The sequence below is a fragment of the Halyomorpha halys genome, unplaced genomic scaffold (genome assembly GCF_000696795.3).
Source record: "Halyomorpha halys isolate HHAL.00 unplaced genomic scaffold, Hhal_1.1 Scaffold333.1, whole genome shotgun sequence".
In the NCBI taxonomy this organism is placed as follows: domain Eukaryota; kingdom Metazoa; phylum Arthropoda; class Insecta; order Hemiptera; family Pentatomidae; genus Halyomorpha; species Halyomorpha halys.
In genome coordinates, this window is record NW_027113196.1 from 403,730 (window position 1) to 414,632 (window position 10,903).

At 28.7% G+C, this 10,903-nt stretch overlaps 1 protein-coding gene across 13 annotated transcripts in view; it reads left to right on the forward strand.

Moving 5' to 3' along the window:
- The window catches only part of SLO2 (slowpoke 2), a 471,240-nt gene that overhangs the window by 354,408 nt on the left and 105,929 nt on the right, over positions 1-10,903 (forward strand). The window lies entirely within an intron of this gene.

The window sequence follows — 10,903 nt, forward strand, 5'->3', positions numbered from 1 at the left end:
TTTTTCATTCGGAGCTCTATATCTTAAAAAGTAGGAACAACACAAGAGAATGTCATTTAAAGAAGTGTAAATTTGCTAAAATATGAGCCCTAATAAATAGACTATTTACGTTAAATAGTTTTCGATATATAGCTTTTTAAAAAATAACATTTCACAAAAATGATGTATGGGACGTACTCAAAGACCAGTAGTTAATGAATTTATTTTGAAAAACTTATATCTCAAAAACCATTTGACGTACAGATATCTATTAGCCCTCAAATTAAAGCTAGTTTAATGATCTATAATGTAATTTATGATGTTTATCTTCGTAGGAGTAATAGTTTACATGAAATTCGCTAAAATAAATTGATTTATAGTTGTTCGGACAAATTTTCATTGGCCAAATTTATATTCATATGTGAATATCATAAAAACTACTACCTCAATTTTCAAATTAATAGTTAAATTTCCTTTATTTTGAGTGTTGGTAGACATGTGTGCATCATATAGATCTGGAGATATATTTTTTCAAAAATCCAACATCTTATATGAACAATTAGAAATTAACATTTTGTGAGTTTATTTTGTCAAATATCATAAACACTACTATTCCTACAAAGATAAACATAATTAACTATTTTGTAGTAAATTTAACTAGCTTTAATTTGAGCGCTGGCAGACATCTGTCCGCCCAATGATTTCTGAAATAAAGTTTCTCATAAATCAGATTTATTGTCCAAACAACTATAAATCAATTTATTTTAGCAAATATCATGAAAACTACTATTCCTACGAAGGTAAAGGTCATAAATTTCTTTATAGTCCATTGAACTAGCTTTATTTTGATTGCTAATAGACATAGTTCCTGAGATATAGATTTCTCAACATAAATTAACTAACTACTAATCTTTCAGTAGATTTTTAAGAAATTTTGCTTTTTATAAAGCTATATCTCTAAACTATTGGACGTAAATAGCTCTTTTAGGGCTAAAATTTCTGCAAATTTACTCTTCTTTAAATAATGTACTCTTAGATTTTTTAGTGTTATAGGTAGTTTTTAAGATATAGAGCTCTAAATGAAAAATCAATTTTTTTTTAAGGTTTTGAAACAGCCACCATTTTCCCCCCTACCTATACTTTGCAGACTCATCAATTTTGACTATTAATTATACATAGTTTTTATTGAAGTAATAAAAAATTGGGGTGAGATAACTGCCTTTTTTTCTTCCCGGCTCATGTGCTATCAGTTTTTGCCAAAATAACATACAAAAATGAAAAACCAAATGAATTACCAGTTAGATTTACACTTTTGATTATTAGGGTGTTAGAATATGATATAATTTCTTAGGATAAAACTAATATTAAAATTACAAAACAACTAGGAGGCAGTACGTCAAATTTAAGAGAACCCGAAATATTACTTAAACACTAAAATAGCTACAATAGTTTAATATTTTTTTTAAATTCAGATTTTCGAAAATTGCCCAAAAGACACACTGCCTTAGCTTGTTTTCGTTTAATGGCTTAAGCCTTCGCTCGCCAGCCATTATATTTATTCCTAATTCATTTATGCTGTTATGTATTTTCGTCAAAATTTCGAATTCGAAATTCTTCGCGATCGTAAGACTTTCCCTTAGAATAAATTCAATACATAAATAAACGATTTGTTTTATTTTCTTATGCGTGTTTTTGACTCCACAAAAACACAGGTACAAATACTTAATTTCAAAATAATCATAAATTTCTATGTTTGTGTTTATTTATACATTAGAAACTTATAAGGATAAATTTTGGTATTTTTTAAAATACCACTATTGCCACCTAAAGAAATTTTTCTTTTTACTTTGTATCAAATTAATTATTATTGGAAACTACACATTTTTTTTCATTATTGTTTATACAGTACTATAAAGTTTAATTTTATAAGACATTTAATCAAGATGGTATTATATTGTATACCTACGTATAAATGCATAGATTTATTTAATTAGATATTTAGTTGTTAACAATTATAATCAAAATATAATGTTTTAATTAAATAAAGAGTTCAATTTTTATCCATTTTTGTCTCAACACATTTTATTTTTCTTATAAGGAATTTGAATTATAGATGTAAGGTAGCCGTGAGTTTTTACTGTCACTCTCCTATGAATGTAATAAAGATAAGCTAAGATAAGATAATGTATTTATTGACTCATATTGCAATGTAGCCATGGAGTCTGGCCCAATTTAAGTTAGTAAATTAGTTTATAGCTTATTATAATTTTTAAAGCTTACATTAAAACATTATATTTATAATCTTTACACTTTCTTGAAACAGGTTAATTTTGTTTAAATAAATAATTCATTTTTATCCATTTTTGTCTCAATACATTTTATTTTTCTTATAAGTCCGACGTTTCGGCCAATCCGGCCATTCTCAGGGACATCATCATAAAACAGCTTTTATTACATGTATGATCTTAACAATTCAAATTACTTAACATTATTATTTATAATTTATCTTATCTTAATACAATTTTGGAACTAAAATTATTTAAACACTTATCTTCATGCAGGCTATTTTGCCCAGGTCACAACAATTTCTTTGAAACTTAATTTTTGTTTTTAATGTAAAAGTTGACTAATTAGGTAATTAGACATAATGTAGGATATCCTTATAAACAAAAGAATATGTTTACCTAATGTTTTTAATGATTCATAGAAATTGTTGTTGTGACCTGGGCAGAATATCCTGCATGAAGTTGAGTGTTTAAATAATTTTAGTTCCGAAATTGTATTAAGATAAGATAAATTATAAATAATAATGTTAAGTAATTTGAATTGTTAAGATCATACATAAATGTAATAAAAGCTGTTTTATGATATGTGTCCCTGAGAATAGCCGGATTGGCCGAAACTTATGAGTTCTTAACTACGGATTGGTCGGACTTATAAGAAAAATAAAATGTGTTGAGACAAAAATGAATAAAAATTGAATTATTTATTTAAACAAAATTAACCAGTCTCAAGAAAGTATAAAGATTATAAATATAATGTTTTAATGTAAGCTTTAAAAATTGGTAAACTAGTTTACTAACATCAATTGGGCCAGACTCCATGGCTACATTGCAATATAAGCCAATAAATACATGACCTTATCTTATCTTTATTCCATTCATAGGAGAGTGACAGTAAAAACTCACCGCTACCTTACATCTGTATTTCTAACTCCGTTCTGTTAGAAGCCATCAGATCCACATGGACGATATTAGTTAATCACTTATATATTAAACCTAGAGTTGAATTTTTTAGAACCATGATGGAAAAGCCTTCTCTTTTTATTTCTCAATATTTTTATTTATTTCCTTTTCACGTTTAAATCTCTCTCTCTGTTGACTATTAACCTAAAAGGACTGATCGGTGAGCTCTGTAAATTAGCAACTCAGAGCAGCCAATCTCAATTTAACCAAGTTTTACATGTTTCTTTTATTTTTTTTTTCTCAATATAACTTGGTTTAGCTTTATTTGGGTAAATTTTTTCTTCCAGTATGTGATATTGGTATAGGGTGGAGGGCCGGTGGAATAATTATAAAAATTTTAAATCCAGTGGTCAAAATACATTAAAGTACTCGTAAAATACCAAATAAAAGGAGAAACAAGATTCTTCTAAACTACTTTTCCAAGCACTAAAAAATATTCCAATCTAAAAATATCCAGCAATTACAAAAATATTAAACCTCAATAAAAACTCGCTTGAGTGATAAACATAATCTAAAAAGGAAAAGCATACTGTATCAATGCAAATAAATCATTATTATATTCAAACAAAATCGTTTAATGAGTTACTATGTGATTTAAAGACATGAAAATATCTCTTTTTTTTTTTATTTATTGATATTTACAACTGTATAAAAAATACAAGTAAATTTGATCATAATGACATAATGATATGATACAGGATGTAAAGAAACTACCCAGTAGTAGAACTCTAAAAACAGTTTACAATATAAAGTCACGAGACCATCTTCTTTTCAGGCGCCTCGGAGGATTGCCAGGAATGGAAGAGGAAGCAAGGTTAGAAACTAGTGGGTTTGGGTGGTTAGGGAGTTTATAATGGAAGGAATAATATCGGGTTCGGGCTAGATCGGTTACATAAGGAACATTTAAGTCTTTATGGATGGTTTTATTAGTAACAAAATAAGGAGCATTGAGGATTTTACGAAGGATTTTGGATTGTAAAGATTGGATACGAGAGGAATTCGAAGGTTTAGTGGAGGCCCAAAGCTCAACTCCATATGTCCAGATGGGCCTTATTATTGTCATGTAGATCAGTCTTTTGTAATGAGTTGGAAGTTTAGACCGTTTGTCTAGTAAGTGCTGTAATAGTCGGAATCTGCGTGTAGTTTCCTGTCTTTTCAGTCTTGTGTGATAAAAATATCTTCAGATAACATCTTAGAGAATATCTTTTATACAAAGACGGAAATCAAAATTAATTTAAATTTTCGATGTAAAAAGAATACAATGATGTCTCAAAAGAAAGAAAATGTATGTCTCAAATCTATCTATCAAGTAAATATAATGTATCAAATATTGAAAGTATCAAACTTTAAATGTATAATCAAAATATAACTAACCTATATATTTCTTCCTCTTGTTCGAGTTTCACTCATTAGTAGTTGTCTGTAGAAAGGTGTTTCATGTAATTGAAAACTGAGCCTTATCATATAATATTACAATAAATTGTAATAACATCAAAGGAAATAAAGAAACTATAAACACTAAACATAAATATAGAATTTGTCAAATTGTATGATCAGTAAATTGAAATTCTTTAGAATTCTTGATTATTTGAAGCTTATAAAATACTTAGTCTTTTTCTCTACCTAAATTACTAAATGATAAAATTAGTATTGTTTGTATTTTCTTTTTCTTTTTGAAACTACATGAACAGTTCAAGCATATTTGAGAACAAAAAAAACAAGACTTCAATTTCCGTAATATTTAATTACACGTAAATAAGGTTCATAACTAAATACTTTGGTAGGAGTTTGATAAGAAAAAGCTCTCCTAAGAAAAATTAGATTAAATTCCATACAAAATATTTTTTTAAATCTATTTATTTAAATAGAATAATAAAAACTAACGTGTTCAGAGATCCCAGATAATTCAATTTTGATATTTACAGCTTTATCAACAAAAAATTATAATGTAAATATTGTCACTTTGACGTAAATTGTAAAATGACATGTGACAGACTTATGGAAATTTAACCCATTCGTTTCAGACGCCTAGGAGGTTTTTCTCGAATTGAAGATTAAAAAGTGGATCTGGGTGGTTATGTAGTTAATCAAGAAAATTTTTATAAAATGAACAAAGTTAATTAAAGAAAATAAAAATAAAAGTATTTTAGTTATTTTTACCCCATCCGGGCCTTATTCATTTTATTAATGTAAATTTTGTTTCCGTGCAGAATGAAAAATTGAGCGGTTTCGGATTTTCCCGTTCGAATCGGGTGTCTGTATTTTTCTGTTTTTTCTCCTTTAGTTATCTATCAAATTCCATAAGATTTTGTATTTATCTGTTGTTTATTATTTCTAATAATTCCTGATACAATTGGCTATTTCTTACAAACCAAGAAGCATCCACTGCGATTCGTAAGACTTTAATCATACCTATTTATAGAATAAAATAATGATTCGAACTATGAAAATTGAAATGAAAAATTGTATCGCTACAACACATGGAGATTGAAGGGCATATTTCTTTGTAAGGAAGTAATCGCCATGACCTTACTTTATGAGGCTGAGAGGACCCCAGTTTCTTAACCCACTGGATTGACTCACGGTTACTGTAACAGAATAAATAATTATCTGGCACAGCTGGATTCGAACCCGGAAGGCTTTGGAGTTATTAGTGAACTCACTGAGCCCCAAAATATAACTTTGTTTATTTCTGCTGATAAATAAAATCTTCTAATCTTAGATTCTTATATATTTAAGAACACTGGGCCTATATAGGATTAAAAATAGCCCAACTTTGATAATTAATAATTTTATGAATTTTTTATGTTTATTTAACATTACATTAGTAAATATGTATCGTTTTATTAATAATCATAGAAATTTGTTTGTGCCTCGTAGGAGGTTGTAGTCTGGGTCCCAAGAGGGAGGCTGTCATCCCAACTTCCTGCTCAGACAGGCAGCGCCCTCTATATGCAGATACAGTCCCAACAACCTTCAACTTTCTTAGATCGTTGGAGCAAATAGTTTCCCAACCTTCTACAAACAATATTCCACCGCTCACAACACACTACACAATACTTCCTTGATTGATGACAGTAATAGTATATTTGGTGGGCTGAAGGTCAATGAGACCTTTTAGCCAAGCAACTTCCCCGGATCTAATAATTAATTAAACTTGTTTTGTTTGAGCCAGCCAAATTTATTTGTCCCCGGAGTTTTCAAATTAAATGAGATCGAAAAATGCAATTTACTCAATTCACCGGAACAAGGGGAAGTATTTCATTTCACGGATTTTTTTTTTTGTGGTGAAATTGTTCGTAAACAATTTTAATTAATCATTTTGATGAAAACACAATTTTGATTATTTATGTTGACTGTGTAGGTTTATAAAGCCTAAAATTAATCAAAAAATATTATTTAGTTGTAGGAAGACTTATGGCGTAAAGTACATAAATTAAAACATGGATTCGAGGTTTTCTAAATCTTATAATTAAAAATGGGGGACAAGAAAAATTATTATTTTTGTAGTCAAAGATTAGTTAAGGATGGAAAAAACAAATACAATAGAAATATGAAAGATTGAATGAAAGCATTGACAAATTAGATGAATACTTACGGATTGATAGTCCCTGAGAAAATTGAATCTATTTCGGTTCATAAAGATAACAATTAGGGCATGGTGAATAGGAGCGGTACACATACTTTTCCGCCACGGCAACTTTTTGGGCTTAAAACATTTGTTGCCACCTTTTTTGAGCTGAAATCATTTCTTGTCACTCTTTTTGGGATAAAAAAAACGTTCGCATCACCCTTGTTGGACTTTTAAAAAAATAATAATTCTAAATATTTGTTTATTAATACTTTTAAATAAACTTTTTTCGTTCTAAAAGTATTTTTTCAAGTTCAAATTTCCATATTATGATGAAAAAATAAAAGTAAATAAGAAATTATAATTTTAAATTATAAGGTATTTGATGATAGTTGGCCGTAGATTAATATCTGTAGAAGATGGTAGGGTGGGAGGGTACGGTCAGCAAATAAACAAAAATTATTTATTAATTAATTCTAACTGAGGAGAACATGGTTGAAGGTTATAAAATACTAAATCTTTTATGATTAGAACATTTATTTCTCTACCTAAATTACTAAATGATAAAATACATATTGTTTGTAATTTATTTTTCATTTGAAACTACGGGAACAGTTCAAGCAAGTTTGAGAACAAATTAAAAACAAGAGTTCAATTTCCGTAAAATTTAATTAAACGTAAATAAGGTATGAAAATACTTTGGTAGGAGTTTAATGAGAAAAAGCTGTCCTAAGAAAAATGAGATTAAATTTCATACAAAATATTTTTTAAATCTATCTATTTAAATAGAATAATAATAAAGTAATTTGTTCAGAGATCCCGGATAGTTCAATTTTGAAATTTACAGCTTTATCAACAAAAAATGTATAATGTAAATATTGTCAATTCGACGTGAACTGTAAAATGGTAGGTGAGTGATTTATGGAAATTTTACCCATTCGTTTCAGACGCCTAGGAGGTTTGTCTCGAATTGAAGATTAAAAAGTGGATCTGGGTGTAAAAAATGAACAGTAAAACAAATTGGGGTTACAATCAGATAAGAACACAAATAAGTGAAATTCATTTATTAGTGCGAATGTTTTGGCCTAAATTTCAAGCCTTCACCAGGACTAAGAAAAAAAAAACAAGATAAAAACCAAAGGAATCAAAGAATGATCAGAAAATAAATAACAATATAAATACATAAATAATTTTGAAAGAAAATTTATAGTCAAAGTATTATAAGAAGATAAAGGCTATATGAGAAAAATTAATATTAAAATTAAGAATGAGAAAAGGACAAAAAATAAAATTCATATGAAAATTTAGTAAGTAAATATACGTGCAAAATGAAAATTATGATAATATTTCAGGATGATTGAAATAAAATGTGAAGTTATATAGACCAAAAGGATTAAAAATAAATGAACATGAACGAGAAAATCTTTTTTGGGGAAGGAACAATAATCATTTTATTTATTAACTAGCAAACTCAACAATACTTCGCTATTGCTATATTTGAGCACCCATACACATCAATTGAACACTATTCAAAATATGATATAAATTAATTTATATATAAAATGATAAGAAGTGACTACAATAACAGAAAACTTCGCTGTATAATCGTTAATATTTGGCGTCTGGTTTTACTGGTTAAATTTATTTTTTCTTATTAGTTTTGGCAATTAGATTATCTAAGATAATATGATTTATATATAATAATATGATGTATACATATAATATGCATAGTGATTCAATATTAGTACTGTATTTAAAAGATTCAGAATGACTAACTAATTAAAGTGTGATAAAAGATTTTAAGGAGTGAATCAAAGTTGATATACATTTTTAGCACATCTAGAAAAACTCTTAAATACGAATTTATATAAAAATTGGAACCCTTGGCCCAAAATTTGACCACTTCAGTGATATCTTCATTAAGTTTTTTTTTAATTATTAGGTAATAAAATTAAAATAAATAAACGAAAAAAATGTACAAAAAAATAAAATAAAATCTCTATATGTATATAAAATTAATATAATCAAACTATGTAGAAAATAACATAAAATTGACATGGGATCCACACGTCAAGACAAAACGTAAAACAGTAAATTTCCGACTGAGACTATTATATTCCATATTATAAAGACTTTCTAAATAATATATATATATATGGACTTACTCCTGCCAAATTTATGAACCTGCTAAAAAGACACAGATTCAGAAAATACAAACTTTTCGATCATAATTTTTATGACTGGCAACGAACTCACCACTCTACGTTTCAAACGAGACCACTCACACTGACCTCCGCATTCTGATTGTAACGGACCACATTCATATGACTTACAAATGGTTTCAAAACACATGGACATTTCATGACAGATGGCAACATATGACATCCCTGACGTAACTCGGCGTAGGCTGAAGAAGAGTTGGGTGTGGGACCTCCTAGTGTAATAAAATAATTTACTTAACGTCAGGAGGATGTCTCCCTCATGCTAACTCCATGCCATGCCTGAATAGTATAGCTCTATTGTTGGTTGTAAAATAGATTAACAGGTGCAAATAAAAAGAAAAAATATATATACCTAACGTTTCGGCCATCATCCAGGACCATTCTGATTGTAGTATCACAGCCTCAGATTGATTTATTAAAATTTTCAGGCTGCTATGTCCAAGTCAATTTAACACAGTTAAAATAAACCCATTTTTCACTACAACATTTATTAATAATTTTTGTATTTTACTATTGTTAACTTATCACAACACATATGTATGATAATGTACCATATAAGAACATTCTGAAATACAGAAATCTTAAAGGATAGAATTTATTATTATAAATGTTAAAGTGACAATTAGATTTTTTTAATTGACTTTGGCATAATATCCTGAACATTTTAATATAGATTTTTCTATATTTCTTTAATATATATCCCTTTTAAAATTTAAGATTTTCCCTGATGATGGCTGGATCGGACGAAACGTTGGACAGATAATATCTTTCATTAAAGTAGGTTGAGACTATTGTGATAATATTTTTATTATTAATAAAGGTACCAGTATCGAACAAGATAATAAAAATATACATAAAAAATGTTAATCAATTTCGAAAAATAAAACGTCTAATTTGGCCCAGATTTGGAGAAAAGCTGGAGATTGTGAAAATGGTACAGTACTAATTTTATCAAATTCTCTCCTCTACTTTTACTTAGACATGACCAAAAATTTTTTTGACAAGCATGCTTCAAACACAGCTCTATCCGTAGATTTTATTCGTAAAAGACCAATCCAATTTTTTAAAGAATAAAAATTATGAAAATTATTCCTAAACCTTGAAATGTAGATAATAAATTAGCTACCTACACATTGGAAATAGCATGATTAGCACTGTCTTATTTATTAGACAAATTATAAAACTGCACCGGCTAAACGTACAAGTAAATCCGATAAAGATCTGCATACCGCTCGCTTTGCAGAAGAGAAAGAAATCCAAACTACCTGAATCTCTCCGAGGGGGTAACAGCACACTTCCACCCCCTAATCCCTCAGCTTATCTTGGGATTAAACTCGACCGCTATCTTTCTCTCACAGCACATATAAACGACTAAGTGAGGCAAATCCGACGAAAAACTAATAGACTCCATCATATTATCACTGGTTCTCTCTTCCCATTTGGAAAACAAAATTATGTTATGGGCCTTCTCTTATGTACGGAGCCCCATTATTCACGAATCTCCTGGACGACACACAGCGCCATCTTTAACAGTTTCAGAATATTGTCCGGAGAAAATGGTGAGATCTATTTCAATGAAGAAAAAAAGAAACCAGAGCAACTACGGAAATTCTTCGAACCAACAGTACCAGAGTTTAAATGATAGTTCTTTGATTCCTTGTTCAGGACTCTGAGGCCAATAACAATCCGGTGGTAAGATTGCACGGTGAACAATCACAACACGAGTGCTACACAGCCATAGGTTACGTTTTTTGTTAGGAACTTAGTTTTAGTGAATTAACAGAAATTAACTTAGCCACAACAAACACTTGAATTGAATATCTTGATTTTCTTATATAGGGTGTTTTTTTGAGCCCGATAGAACTTGAAATTGTAAAAAATAACAC